A 15,536-nucleotide genomic window follows, 5' to 3' on the forward strand; every position below is an offset into this window, starting at 1 on the left:
CGACTATACAATATCGTTTTCCCAAGTTATAGTCAGGTCATGTGAAAAAGACTGTTAAAAAGGAAGATTGTACCAAAATTATACAGTCAATAGTATATAATATATAATCCTTATAAATTAATTCCATGACCATATAACTATATATACTATTAATACACGATGAGCAATCTTTATTGACTGGCCTTTCGCCTTAATTAAGGACGATTGATCAGCAAATTAATTAAATAATTCTGTATCCGTACCTGATGCAAGTTGGAAGTTCATTAAATTTGTACTGGATTATGACTTTTTAAATATTATTGAGAAATATTACTGCATACTCTAGTGTTTTTGCATATTTTTGCTTTATCAACATTCAACACGATGCACCTCTTGGAACAAAAACAAAATTTTCAGTGCGTTCCCACGAGTGTTTCTGAATGCTTCTTAGGATTCTTGAAAGAAAGAAAAACAGTGGGAAGCTCTGATTGCTTACAGACAACTTCTACAAAGTAAAAAGAAAACAAATATATTCATATTCCAAAAGGTCTTGAAAATTCCATATATGACCTCTATTGTGGTTAGCTTAAATTAACTCTCTTGAATTTTTAGCATGTACCATCTCTTTGTTCCTATAAACAAAAAATAGTATATATTAAGATAAAAGAAGCTCCCTTTTGGATATAAATCTTTTTACTTCTTTTTCAAAATAAATAAATAAATTATTTCTTCAAGAAATTTGATCAGTTTTTGAAATTTTTCTGAAGAAATACTTTCAAGTTCCGAACCAGTTTTTGAGTGAAATTTTTTCTTCTATTCATAACACTTCAATTCTTTTTTTTTTTCAAGTAAAATGCGTGTTCAAACATAATATTAACTTTCAAAACTTATTTCTTAACATAATTTTAATTTTTTATTTAAATTTTAATCAAATCTATGTCCAAACGCCTATTTATATGTCATATATGTTCCTTATTCTAATGCTGGTGTACTTATCAAATCCTATTCCTTCTTTAATTTGTTAAGCCCTTATTAGCTGCTATGATGATGATGCATGTTATGACTCCTGTCTAATTGAAAATTATTGTCAGCCTTTCAGTCTTATTTTGTTGGTTTATTCAAGTTTTACTTTTAAATGAAACTTTTTATTAACATTTTTACTACCTTTGCTTTTCCCTTTGACTCGAAGGAAAGGTTTCTGGCAAAAAATATATATATTTTTTAAAAATGATTTCCGCTAAATAAATGCGTACTTGTACCTAAATATACTTATCTTAGGGTACGTGCGATACGCGTGAATACTGTTTCAATGAGTATAAATTTATTTAAACATAGTATTGAGTTATATAATAAAGTGTAAGTTTCTAAAGATAGTTATGAATATTGGTTGTGTATAACTAACTTAATAATTGAAGAAATTATCTCAGAATTCCTCAATCATTAATAACTCAACCTAACATTTGTTCCAGGTTTGTAATTTCATAATTTTAGTTTCACGGCAAACCTTAAAAGTATGAATAATCTTGAAGGATACAACTTACAACATATAAGCACGCACTAATAATTTATGAACTTTAAATAAATACTAAATAAAAGTACAATAATAAAGACATTAAAAAAATTAAAATAAGTATAACGACCCGATTGTTTTGAGTATTTGCACTTCGCTCGGTAGTTTACGGGCATGAGTAGCTCTGTATGATGTATTATGACTTATGTGAATCGTCGGTTTTGGTTTTCAGGTTACTCGAAATCGATTTGGAAGAATAAATTTCATGGTTTAAGCATTAAGTTGGAAGAATTGACCAAGTTGGACTTTTTAGCATTTGACCTCGGATTGGAGTTTTGATAGTTCCGTTAGGTCCGGATGGTGATTTCGGACTCGGGTGTATGCCCGGATGTGCGATTGGATATTTTTAGAAGGATTCAACACTAATTGGCGAAAGTTGGAAATTTGAAGGTGTGGAAAGTTCACAAGTTTGACCGAAAGTTGACTATGATGATATCAGATTCGGATTGTGGTTCCGGGAATTGGAATAGCTTCGCTATGTCATTTGAGACTTGTGTGCAAAATTGGATTTTATTCCGAGCTGATTTAATATGCTTCGGCGCGGGTTTTGGAAGTTAAAAGTTCAAGGTTCATTAAGTTTGATTTGAGATGCGATTCATTGTTTCGATGTTGTTTGAGGCCTCGAGTAGGTCCGTGTTATGTTATTGGACTAGTTGGTATATGCGTACGGGGTTCTGAGTGGCTCGGGGGAGTTTCAGACGAGGTTCAGACCATTTCTCATTCTTATTTGGTTGCTAGTAGCTGCTGGTACTGGTGTTGCGCACCTGCGGTTGAATTTGCGCAGGTGCGATGGTCGCAAAAGCGACAAAGCAGTCGTAGAAGCGGAAGTGGAACTAGGAGCTGGGCTCTACAAATGCGAGAAATGGGCCACACCTGCAGAAGCGGTGCCTTGGGTCGCAGGGGCGAGGTATGGCACAGGTGCGATGGCAGAGCCGCACCTGCGGGCGCGCAAGTGCGAAATGGTGTTCCATAGAAGTGATGGATGTTGAGTTAGGTTTGTTCGCAGGAGCGAAGTTTGGGCCACATGTACGGGTCAGCAGAAGCAGAAAATTGGTTCGCAAAAGCAAAAATGGCTGGGCAGAAGTTTTAAATCGAGGGTTTGGTCATTTTATTCATATTTGGAGCTATAGACTTCGGAATGGAGTGATCTGGAGGCAAATTTCATCAGAAGGATTGGGTTTTGAGCCGTTCGAAGGTCGGTGCACGCGAGATGGCATTTTTGGAGCATCGCTGGGCTTGCTCGATATTGGATTTGGCTTGTTCGAGATAAGTAGCACTTCTAAACTTGGTGCTGAGGGTATGAAACCTCGAATTACATATTATTTGATTGATGTTGAGGTGACACGCATGATAGGTGACGGGCGTGTGGGCGTGCACCATAGTAACTGTGATTTAGTCGATTCCATGGAACTGTGTAGCTATCTTATCTGAACATGTTATTGTACTCTATGTGTTAGAGCACTTGAGTTGTGATCCATGTTAGAAACCATGTTTATGCTACTGTGATGACCCGACCGGTCATTTTAAGAATTTACGTCCCGATCCCCTATTAACTGCTTTCTCCAAGTTTATTTCTACTATTTTGATTTGCCGGGATATTCAGTTTTGAGTTTAGGAGAGTTTTGGGACACTTAGTCCCTAAATGAGAGCTTAAGTGTTGGAAAGTTGGCCGTAGTCGGAACAATATGAAGATGGCCTCGGAATGAAAATTCGATGGTTCTGTTAGCTCCATTGGGTAATTTTGGGCTTAGGGGCGTGTTCGGATTATGTTTTGGAGGTCCGTAGCTAATTTAGGCTTGAAATGCCGAAGGTTGAATTTTTGAAGTTTCCTGTTCGATAGTGAGATTTTGATCTGAGGAACGGAATGGAATTCCGGAAGTCGGAGTAGCTCTGTAGTGTTTAATGTGACGTGTGTGCAAAATTTTAGGTCATTCGAACGAGGTTTGATAGACTTTTTGATTGAAAGCGTATTTTTAGAGTTTTTGAAATTTTTAGGCTTGAATTCGATGAAAAAAGGGGGTTTGATGTTGTTTTGACCGTTCCGAAGGTTGGAACAAGTTTGAACGATGTTTTAGGATTGGTTGACATGTTTGGTTGAGGTCCCAGGTGTCGCACCTCCTTTTTACCGCGCGGGCGGAGGAGTTTTCTCCAATTGAAGGACAGTCGAAACGGGATTTATTTAATTATTTAAGAGTCGCCACCTGAGAATTTTAAGGCGTCCCAAGTCACCAATTTTAATCCCTGAATCGAGGAGAATATGACTCTGTTTATTATTCTGCGAACCAGAAATCCTGAGTAAGGAATTCTGTTAATCCGAAAGAAGGTGTTAGGCATTTCCGAATTCCGTGGTTCTAGCACGGTCGCTTAACTGTTTTTATTATTGGCTTAATTATCTTGATTTTTATTAAATATACTTTTATTACGTAATTTTACTACCGCTTATACTTATTGTGATTAAGGACCCTTCTTTGAATCGAATTGCGCGTACGTATATTCGTGTTATAAATTTAAAAATGCGGAATTGTGTCACGCGTACGTGTACACGATAACTTTTGATAATATATTTATTAAACAATCATTTTTTCGAAATTGTGTCGAATCAAGAAAATTTGTTTTTTTTTTAATAGTGAACCGCACATCTCGGTTTTTTTTTATGAAATTGATTTAACGCCTTTGGAAAAATCCTTTTCTTAAATATTCGCTCGAAATTGCGCGTACGCATAATCCGAATTTTCTTTTAAAAATATAATCAGGGTACGCGAACGCATCCCTAATTGCGCAAAATATTTGTAATGGTTTAGGGATTTTCCACAAATTGTTTATTATATTCATATATTTTTTATGTGAAAATCATGAGAAACTCCCATTTTAGAGGCCTATAAATTCTTTGAAAAGAATTCGCAATCTATTAAAGGTTGCCCGTTGATTATAATTTCCGAGTATAAATTATATTCATTCCAACTATTCAAATTCAAAGAACAGAATAAAAATATGATTAATACTATTTTTTTTAACAAATATGACATATATATATATGCCAAAGAATAAATTGCATATGAAACTGAAAATGAATGATTCATAAAGGAAGGAAATATTTTCCAAGAATTTTTATTATTTACTAGGTACAAATTCTATTTCTAATTACCATTGATATAAAGTGTGGCAATTTATGATTATACATCTCAACTTATTCTCATATACTCGTTTTTAATCTAATAGGCGAAATTATTTTAATTAATTATGCTTATGATTAAATGTAAGATATATATAATCAAACCGATTGGATTCTCAATTTATGAGAACCCTTGTTACTAACTTTCACATTATAACAATTCCTAGGCCATTTGTTATTTTAAGAAAGAGAACAAATCTACCTAATTGACTTAATAAAGTAATATTGCATACAACATTATTCGCCCTATTTTGACGTTTGCAAACATAGCGGAGGATACTAATGCAACTTCCAACTATTGATGTTAACCATAATCATTACTACGCCATATATGAATAAAATACAACCAATCATCATCTAGCCTTAATCCACAACCAAATAATCGAAATACACTAACCACTCATTTTCTTGATATTTCCAGAATACTTTATACCTATCTGACAATGTCGTAAGACTTAATTAATAGCCAACTTCATGCCAAATTCCCTATCTTAACAATTCAACCATAACTGTACCTTAATGAAATTCTGGAATAGGTAATATTATTACAACACTTATATGAATTTCAAAAGAATGATCAACTGATAATTAACATGTCAAGCATACTTCTATATGAAACAACATGAAACGAAAACTGAAATTTATAATAACAAACTTAGATAAATGGAAAAATAGAACTACAATTCAAGCTTCATTGATTTGTCATGCTGAATCTCTTTCCAACATAGAATTTAAGAAATAAGTACTTGGAAATGAAGGTAGAAGAAGTAAATTTTCAGCAGTTGCAGCAGTAACAAAACCAGCAGAATATACCAATAACACAGCAAGTCTGAACAAGACCCGTTAACCCAAATGAATAGTGACAGAAACTTGAAGGAAAGATTTCAGATTTTCTGACTGAATAATATCCACCAAAAAAAAAACAACGGACAGATTCTAGAAAGATAACATTTTTTTAGATTTTCAGTTTCTTCCTGTTTCGGATTCCTATTTCTGATTTTTTCTGTTACTGTTTTCTTCTCTTCTTTCCTTTCTTAAAATCCGATCTAAATATGATTTTTCCTCCTCAATTTCACACTCTCTTTTTCTCCTTTCTTTTTCTTTCTTAAAATCTTCTGTTTTTCAGATTTTTTCTTTTTTCTCCTAAATCAGATTTCTTCAATCTCAAATCTGCCTAAAGTCTCCTTGTTAAAATCTGATTTCTTTTTCCTTTCAAATCAGATTTTTCTCTTCCTATTTTTCTTCTTCCTATTTTTTCTTCTTAAGGACTCCCTCTCTGAAAAACTCCCCTTTTTAGTCTGTCCAGCTCCCTGTATTTATACAGGGCTGGTCCTATACAGTTTAGTGCTGGATGGACCCTTTTCTCCTTTAAAATCAGAAAGTTTTTCCATTAAAACTACTTTTGAATAATTTAAAACTAAGTGCTATTTATCCTGTTTTTCAGCAGCCCCATTATCCCTTGTTCCCCATTATTACTTAAATTATAGCCACTATCATATTATTGAAAGCACACTATCACATTACCCTACTGTTTCATTCTAAAATAAACCTGAAATCCTTCTGTAATTACAGCCCTTAAACTAAAATCAGAATATGTTGCAAAACAGATTTTAAAGTCTGCTTTAACAGTTATAACCAGTCCTAGTATTAAAGACAGTACATCACATTTATGCACAAGAGTTGAATTAAGATAGATGATTCTCAATTGAATACTGAACCTGAATAATACCCACTAACATTACACAGAATATGCAGGATCATTTCGACTGAGATTCAAAACTGAACCAAAAAATAAACAAATACAGGAGCATTGTCAATATACTGACAATGCCCTGAAACTCAATGCTCAGAAATCAACACATATACAACATTCATTTGAATTTACTGGTTTATTAAACAAGAACTAACTGCTTAACAATAACTAATTAACTGGTTATAACAAAATAATCTATTCAAAACAGGCTATCTCAGTCAACATTTCCAAAAGCAAGATTCATAATACAACTAATCGACGAACTTAATCGAGTCGATTACACACATTGTACATAATCACAATCAACAGAAACAATTCACATTTAGAATCAAGTTGACGGGTAGGGGACAGTATAACAAAATTTGACTAGAAAATTATGAAAAATTAAACAAACTAATGAAACGAACATAGAATACACATAGAATGCACATAAGAAACAGAAATTACCTCTGAACCTTTAAATTCAACTGAACTCAACTCGACTTGGATTTGGACTTTGTTTGAAATCAAACAGACCTTAGTCGAAGTATTTTCCACTGAAAATACTTCGACTAAGGTCGATTAAACCTCAATCTTTATTCAATCTGGACAGAATCCAAAAGTCTGGTATTTTTAGGGTTCTTGAAAGTTCGATTTGGGATTTACTCATTTCTGGTTAGATTCGAGGGAAACCAAAGATGTTCTAGGCACGAGGGAGGTCAGGGGGGTAACTGGTGTGAGTTTGAAGTAGGTTGGGATAAGGTCAGGTTGTACTCGAATCTTCAAATGAAGATTCGAGTAGTTCCAGTATGATTCGAACCATGCAACTAACAGATCCTTGGTGAGGGAATTTAGGAGAAACTGTGGTGTTATTTTGGAGGTCATCGGAGAAGATAAGGTTTTCAGGCCAACCTTCGATTTAAGATTCGAAGAGTTGGGGCCTGATTCGAAGGAAACCAATGTTAGATCTGTGTAGAGGATGTTCAGGGGATTCTAGGGTGTTATTTTGGTGACCGGCGGCGTTGATGCCGCCGGGTTTCAGGCGGTGGGATCCTAGGGCGGCTAGGGTTAGTGGTGAGTTTGGGAACGATGATGAACAGTGAGAGGGGGGGGGTGTTTGGTTAGGGGCCGGGGTAGGGGTTTGGTCTTTATATAGGGGTGGGGTGGATTGATCTCATCCGTTGGATCAATTAAGATGCACGGTTGAGATCAATCCACTTAACCAAACGTCGTCGTTTGGTCTAAGTTCAGGGTCGGCCTGGATTGGGTCAAAGGGTCGGGTTACGGGTTACGGGTAAGGGTAGTGTATCTCAGCCGTTAAATTGATCTAATCTAACGGCCCTTGATGAATGATCACCAAACGACGTCGTTTGGCGTAGCTGAATTGGACCGGACATGGTCATCTGGATTGGGCTGTGGGGGGGAATTAATTCATTTGGGCCTGGATTTTAATCCAGGTCCGATTTTGTATATATATACATTTTTTTTCATTTTTTCTAATTTAAATTTCTAATTTTAATTATAAAACAATTTTAACTTCAAAAATATATTAATTACTCTATAACAATTATTTAACACATAGACAAGACATCAATCACACAGTGGAATATTTAAAATAGAACTATTGCATATTTTTTGTGATTTTATTTAAATTATCTTTTAAATGCATAATTAAATCCTATATGCATGCAATATGTATTTTATTTTATTTTTTCATTTTATTATGACAAAGTAAACACTTACGGACATAACACAAGTATTTAACACCACGCAAATTCAAAAATTACACCGTAAAAGAAATTTATTTTATTTTTTTGATTTATTTTGGAGTAGTTTTCGTAAGGCAAAAATCACGTGCTCACAGCTGCCCCTCTTTGTGCGGAAACTCGAAGAGTTTCGTGCAAAGATAAAGTGAGCGGATACGAGCGATTTTTGCCCGTTTAAATACTCCGTGGGAAGCATTTTTTGAAAGATTTGACCGAACCTCTGCTTCCAAGGTTTCCTACATATCCTTGGCTATAAAGGAATCAGGTCAATGTAGTTCGGGAAGTTTTGGGTAGCTGGGACTACCGTGGGACTACGATGTTACTGCTGCTTTGTGCTGTTTTTACTACTTGCTGACCTCCTTATTACACCTTACTTTAAAGGTAATACAAAAAGCTAAACTAGACTATGGTACAGGAATTATAAAAAAATCTTATCTAGGTCATGCCCTTGCGTTTCTTGTTGTCTTGATATCTTGGTGACTCTTGGGCATTTGGCTTATTCCGTATTCCTTTTCATTGTGTCCCGTATTTTCTTTTGGGACTCTTGTTGTTTCTCGCCGGGGATTTTGTTGGACTCCTCTGCTTTATTGATTCTAAGTGTGCTCCTTTTTCATATGAGCGGGCTTTTGATTTCAACACTTCAATTGCATTCCCTCGTTCTTCAGGTGGGTGCCTTGACTGCTTCTTTTCTTTCTTCATCCTCATTCTCCAGGTGGACGCCTGACTTCTTTTTTTCTTCATCCTCATTCTCCAGGTGGACGCCTGACTTCTTTAATTCTCATCCTCATTATCCAGGTGGACGCCTGACTTCTTCTTTTCTTCATCCTCATTCTCCAGGTGGACGCCTGACTTCTTCTTTTCTCATCCTCATTATCCAGGTGGACGCCTGACTTCTTTAATTCTCATCCTCATTATCCAGGTGGACGCCTGACTTCTTCTTTTCTTCATCCTCATTCTCCAGGTGGACGCTTGACTTCTTCTTTTCTCATCCTCATTATCCAGGTGGACGCCTGACTTCTTTAATTCTCATCCTCATTCTCCAGGTGGACGCCTGACTTATTTTTCCCTTTGTCCTCATTCTCCAGGTGGACGCCTGACTTCTTTAATTCTCATCCTCATTCTCCAGGTGGACGCCTGACTTCTTCTTTTCTTCATCCTCATTCTCCAGGTGGACGCCTGACTTCTTCTTTTCTCATCCTCATTCTCCAGGTGGACGCCTGACTTCTTCTCTCCTTCATCCTCATTCTCCAGGTGGACGCCTGATTTCTTCTTTCCTTCATCCTCATTCTCCAGGTGGACGCCTGACTTCTTTTTTTTTTCTCATCCTCATTCTCCAGGTGGACGCCTGACTTCTTTAATTCTCATCCTTATTCTCCAGGTGGACGCCTGACTTCTTCTTTTCTCATCCTCATTCTCCAGGTGGACGCCTGACTTCTTCTTTTCTCATCCTCATTCTCCAGGTGGACGCCTGACTTCTTTAATTCTTCATCCTCATTCTTCAGGTGGACGCCTGACTTCTTTAATTCTCCATCCTCATTCTCCAGGTGGACGCCTGACTTCTTCTTTTCTCATCCTCATTCTCCAGGTGGACGCCTGACTTCTTTAATTTTTATCCTCATTCTCCAGGTGGACGCCTGACTTCTTCAATTCTTCATCCTCGTTCTCCAGGTGGACGCCTGATTTCTTCAATTCTTCATCCTCATTCTCCAGGTGGACGCCTGACTTCTTCTTTTCTCATCCTCATTCTCCAGGTGGACGCCTGACTTCTTTAATTCTCATCCTCATTCTCCAGGTGGACGCCTGACTTCTTTAATTCTTCATCCTCGTTCTCCAGGTGGACGCCTGATTTCTTCAATTCTTCATCCTCATTCTCCAGGTGGACGCCTGACTTCTTCTTTTCTCATCCTCATTCTCCAGGTGGACGCCTGACTTCTTTAATTCTTTACCAGGTATTTCCTGACACAAATATTGTATTTGCCCCTGTTTTCAAAGAAAACTTCGTTAGTTTAAGGCAGGGTGGTTGACTGGGGTATTCTTGCCGATGGTGATGCTTCTCTTCGTCTCTCTTTATTGCCTTGGAATGGTTGAAAAGACTGTTTTGTCCTTGTAATTGATTCTTGACTATAGGATTCCCCTCTGTATGTTTTCCTTCAAAACCTTTTAACTGTAATCATATGTCCCTTCTGACTTTGCTGATCCACTTTTGATTTCACCTTTCTTACACCCATATTTTTATCTCCCACCTTTCGTGGCTGTATTTTGTAACCTTGAATCTTGGTAGTATACCTTGACATTCCTTCTTATTTGTTTGGAATAAAACTTATCTCAAAGCTTTTAGAAAGTAAGATTATTAGTAACGAAATACGCTGATTTCGACAATTATAGAATGAAAAGAAAAATCCAAATTTTGGATGACTGTTGGAAAAGGAATAAGGGACTTATCTGATTGGAATTACTGGCACCAATGATCAAGGTATGCATTTCGGATTAATCAACCCAGTCTTTTAATCAATCTCCTTTCAATTGTCTCAAGGAGTTTTCATCGATAAACTTTCCTCATTTTTCACTTCTTCACTTCCTTTTCGCCTTATGGTGCCTACGAAGGTTTTCACCAATAAGACTCTCTCATTTTACTTTTCTCTCAACTTCCGTCGCCTTATGGTGCCCGTGTGGGTTTTCACCTATAAGACTCTCTCATTTTTACTTTCTTTTCTTGTTTGTACCAGAGTATTATGAACCATCTTCATTTGCTTGTCTCAGCATTTTTCTAAGATTGATCGAAAGGTCTTTTGGTATGGGGTTAGAAATGGAAAAGGTATTAAAAGCTAAACAGTTCTTGGTATGGGTTAAAAATTACAACTCTTGGAATCTTTCTCTTATTTGCAATACAGTTTCTCTGCCCCAGTTTTTTGATTGGGGTTGCTTGACATAACTTTTTGTGCACATTATGTATATTGTGCACCCTATGACCGAGCCGTGAGGCGCCTACGTATCCTTCTTTGAGGAATCAGGTCAAACGTAGTTCACTAATAATAGTGATTTTATATATATATATATATATTTTTTTTTATTGCTTCCAAGAGGGGGTAGGAAAGAAACAAGTATGGCTCAAAGGGGGGAAACAAAGGGTATAGTGTTTGGATAGCAGAATAAATGGCCTTTGTCATTCCAATCTTCGAAATAATGCTAAATACAAACATTCAAAAATTTTATGCATAATATCTCTTTACCGCGTCAGAATTGATCGCCATATCTATGCATTTGCCTTCAATATCTTTTAAACATAGTGCACCATTCGATAATACTCTGGTCACAATGAATGGTCCTTGCCAATTAGGGGCAAATTTGCCTTTTGCCTCGACCTGATGTGGAAGAATACGTTTCAGCACATGCTGACCTACTTCAAACTTCCGGGGATGCACCTTTTTGTTGTATGCTCTTTCTATTCTTCTTTGATATAATTGACCATGACATACTGCAACCAATCGTTTTTCATCAATCAAGTTTAACTGTTCCAGACGGGTTTTGACCCATTCATCATCATCAATCTTTGCTTCGACGATGATCCGAAGGGAAGGAATCTCAACTTCTGCAGGAATTACTGCTTCAGTGCCATATACCAACAAATAAGGAGTTGCTCCTACTGAAGTGCGAACAGTAGTGCGGTATCCCAATAATGCAAATGGTAATTTTTCATGCCATTGTTTTGAACCTTCTATCATTTTCCGAAGTATCTTCTTTATGTTTTTGTTGGCTGCTTCTACTGCTCCATTCGCCTTGGGCCGATATGGGGTAGAGTTACGATGTGTAATCTTAAACTGTTGACATACTTCCTTCATTAAGTTGCTGTTAAGATTAGCACCGTTATCTATGATGATCACCTTCGGGATTCCGAATCGACATATGATATTTGAATGGACAAAATCGACCACAACTTTCTTGGTCACTGATTTGAATGTCTTGGCCTCAACCCATTTGGTAAAATAATCAATAGCTACCAGAATGAACCTGTGCCCATTGGATGCTGCCGGCTCAATTGGTCCAATCACATCCATGCCCCAGGCAACGAAGGGCCATGGTGCCGACATTGTGTGCAACTCGGATGGTGGAGAATGAATCAAATCTCCGTGTATTTGGCATTGATGACACTTGCGCACAAAACTGATACAATCTCGCTCCATGGTAAGCCAATAGTAACCGGCTCGGAGGATTTTCTTTGCCAATACATATCCACTCATGTGGGGTCCGCAAACTCCTGAATGTACTTCAGACATGACAGCTGCAGCTTGTCTGGCATCTATGCATCTTAATAATCCAAGATCTGGTGTTCTTTTATACAAAACTCCTCCGCTTAAGAAGAATCCATTTGCCAATCGCCTAATGGTCCTCTTTTGATCTCCTGTGGCTTGTGCGGGATATATCCCCATCCTGATATACTCCTTGATGTCGTGGAACCATGGTTCACCATCAAATTCTTCTTCAACCATATTGCAACAAGCGTGCTGATCGTGGACTTGAATATGTATTGGATCTACATAAGCTTTGTCCGGATGGTGCAACATTGATGCCAGGGTAGCCAATGCATCAGCAACCTCATTATGGATTCTTGGAATATGTTGGAATTCCACTGATTGAAACCGCTGACAAAGATCATGTAGACATTGTCGGTATGGTATGAGCTTCAAGTCTCGGGTTTCCCATTCTCCTTGAATTTGATGTACCAAAAGATCCGAATCTCCCATGACTAAGATTTCTCGGATACCCATGTCTGCGGCTAGCCTTAACCCCAAAATGCAAGCTTCATATTCAGCCATATTATTGGTGCAATAAAATCGCAATTGAGCCGTAACAGGATAGTGATGCCCTGTTTCAGAAATGATTACAGCTCCTATTCCGACTCCTTTCATGTTAGCGGCTCCGTCAAAGAAAAGTTTCCAGCCAGGCTTTTCAATTCGCTCCACCTCGTCGATATGCATTGTTTCTTCATCAGGAAAATAAGTCTTCAACGGCTCATATTCCTCATCGACCGGGTTTTCGGCTAAATGATCGGCCAGTGCTTGAGCCTTCATTGCAGTTCGAGTCACATAGATGATGTCGAATTCTGTGAGCAATATCTGCCACTTTGCAAGTCTTCCCGTTGGCATAGGCTTTTGAAAAATGTATTTCAATGGATCCAACCGAGAAATGAGGTAAGTAGTGTAGGATGACAAATAGTGTTTCAATTTTTGAGCTACCCATGTTAGGGCGCAACATGTCTTTTCCAAATGAGTATACTTAACCTCATAAGCTGTGAACTTCTTGCTAAGGTAGTAGATGGCCTGTTCTTTTCTGCCAGTGAGGTCATGTTGCCCCAATACACAACCAAATGAATTTTCCAAAACCGTTAAGTAAAGAATCAAAGGTCTTCCTGGCTCTGGCGGGACCAACACGGGTGGGTTTGACAAGTACCCTTTTATTTTATCGAACGCTTCTTGACACTCATCGGTCCATTTGACCGCAGCATCCTTTTTCAACAATTTGAAAATTGGCTCACAAGTTGTTGTGAGCTGAGCAATAAACCTGCTGATATAATTTAACCTTCCCAACAAACTCATTACTTCAGTTTTGTTCCTGGGAGGTGGCAATTCTTGGATGGCTTTGATTTTTGATGGGTCTAGCTCGATGCCTCGTCGACTGACTATGAATCCTAGCAACTTTCCAGATGGAACTCCAAATGCACATTTGGCAGGGTTAAGCTTGAGGTTGTACCTGCGAAGTCTTAAGAAGAACTTCCTCAAATCCCCAACGTGGTCGGCCTGATGCTTTGATTTTATGATCACATCGTCCACGTATACCTCAATCTCCTTGTGTATCATATCATGAAACACTGTGGTCATTGCTCTCATATAGGTTGCTCCGGCGTTCTTTAAACCGAATGGCATTACCCGGTAGCAATAAGTTCCCCATGGTGTGATGAATGCCGTCTTTTCTGCATCTTCTTCATCCATTAGAATTTGATGATACCCGGCATAACAATCCACGAAAGACCCTATATCATGCTTGGCACAATTGTCGATCAAAATATGGATATTAGGTAATGGGAAATTATCCTTTGGACTTGCTTTGTTGAGATTGCGATAGTCGACGCATACTCTAATTTTGCCGTCTTTCTTTGGTACAGGAACGATATTAGCCAACCAAACAGGATATCGAGTGACTCGAATGACCTTTGCTTCCAATTGTTTGGTGATTTCTTCCTTAATTCTCACACTCATGTCAGGCTTGAATTTTCTCAGCCTCTGCTTGACAGGAGGCACCGTTGGATCGGTGGGCAATTTGTGAACCACTAAATCAGTGCTCAGGCCCGGCATGTCGTCATACGACCATGCAAAAACATCTTTGAATTCTATGAGTGCTTTAATTAACTCCTCTCGGATCTTTGGTTCCAGATGGACACTTATTTTAGTTTCTCGGATATTACTCGTGTCCCCTATATTGATGTCCTCGGTATCACTCAAGTTAGGTTTGATTTTTTCCTCAAAGTGAATTAACTCTTTACTAATCTCTTCAAAAACCTCATCTTCATCATATTCTGATTCATAATCACAATATATTTCTTGAATTAATATTTCGGAACCAGATTGATTTTTAAGACTGGGCTGAGGATTCCTCATGCATGCCATATCACTAGAGCCAGCGTAAAAGGAACTGTACAGGAAAGAAGAAAAAGAAAAGAAAGCTATCAGGAATGATAAAAAAGGAAACTGCTTTTTTATTGGATGAATGAAAGATAACAAGGTTTTGCACACTTCAAACAAACTGTAAGATAAGCTTTGGGATTACAACCCTGAAGTAACCCAAACAAACTGAAAGAAAATCAAAATAAACTACCAAGACTCCTTTCGAATTGGGAGAGGAGTGGCTTTCCAATTATTGAGCTTTGTTTCTGGCCCAACGAATTGAACTTCTGCGTTGCTACACCCTTCTCCGCTTTCCAACATATTCACATCACTAAACAATTTCTCGAACCTTTCAATTAATTCCTTCTCAGGATTGACCCGGGATTTAGGAATTGTTGTTATCGGGCGATTTTTAGCACCGGTCTTGACAAAAGACTTTGACAGATGTGGGACTGGTTTTGGAAGAACCCATGCTTGGTGTTTCAGCTTCCTAGCCCTTATCACGTCATTGGCAGTGGGTATGAACCCCAAACCGAATGTTCCCCAGTTCTCGGGGAGAGATACTGGTTGTATAATTCCTTGCAAAGATAAACCCAGACCTTTGCCGGGTATAAAGCCATTCTTTAACATTTCATAAGCTACCATGACTGATGCAGAG

Source organism: Nicotiana sylvestris, chromosome 12 (genome assembly GCF_000393655.2).
Source record: "Nicotiana sylvestris chromosome 12, ASM39365v2, whole genome shotgun sequence".
NCBI classification, from domain to species: Eukaryota; Viridiplantae; Streptophyta; class Magnoliopsida; order Solanales; family Solanaceae; genus Nicotiana; species Nicotiana sylvestris.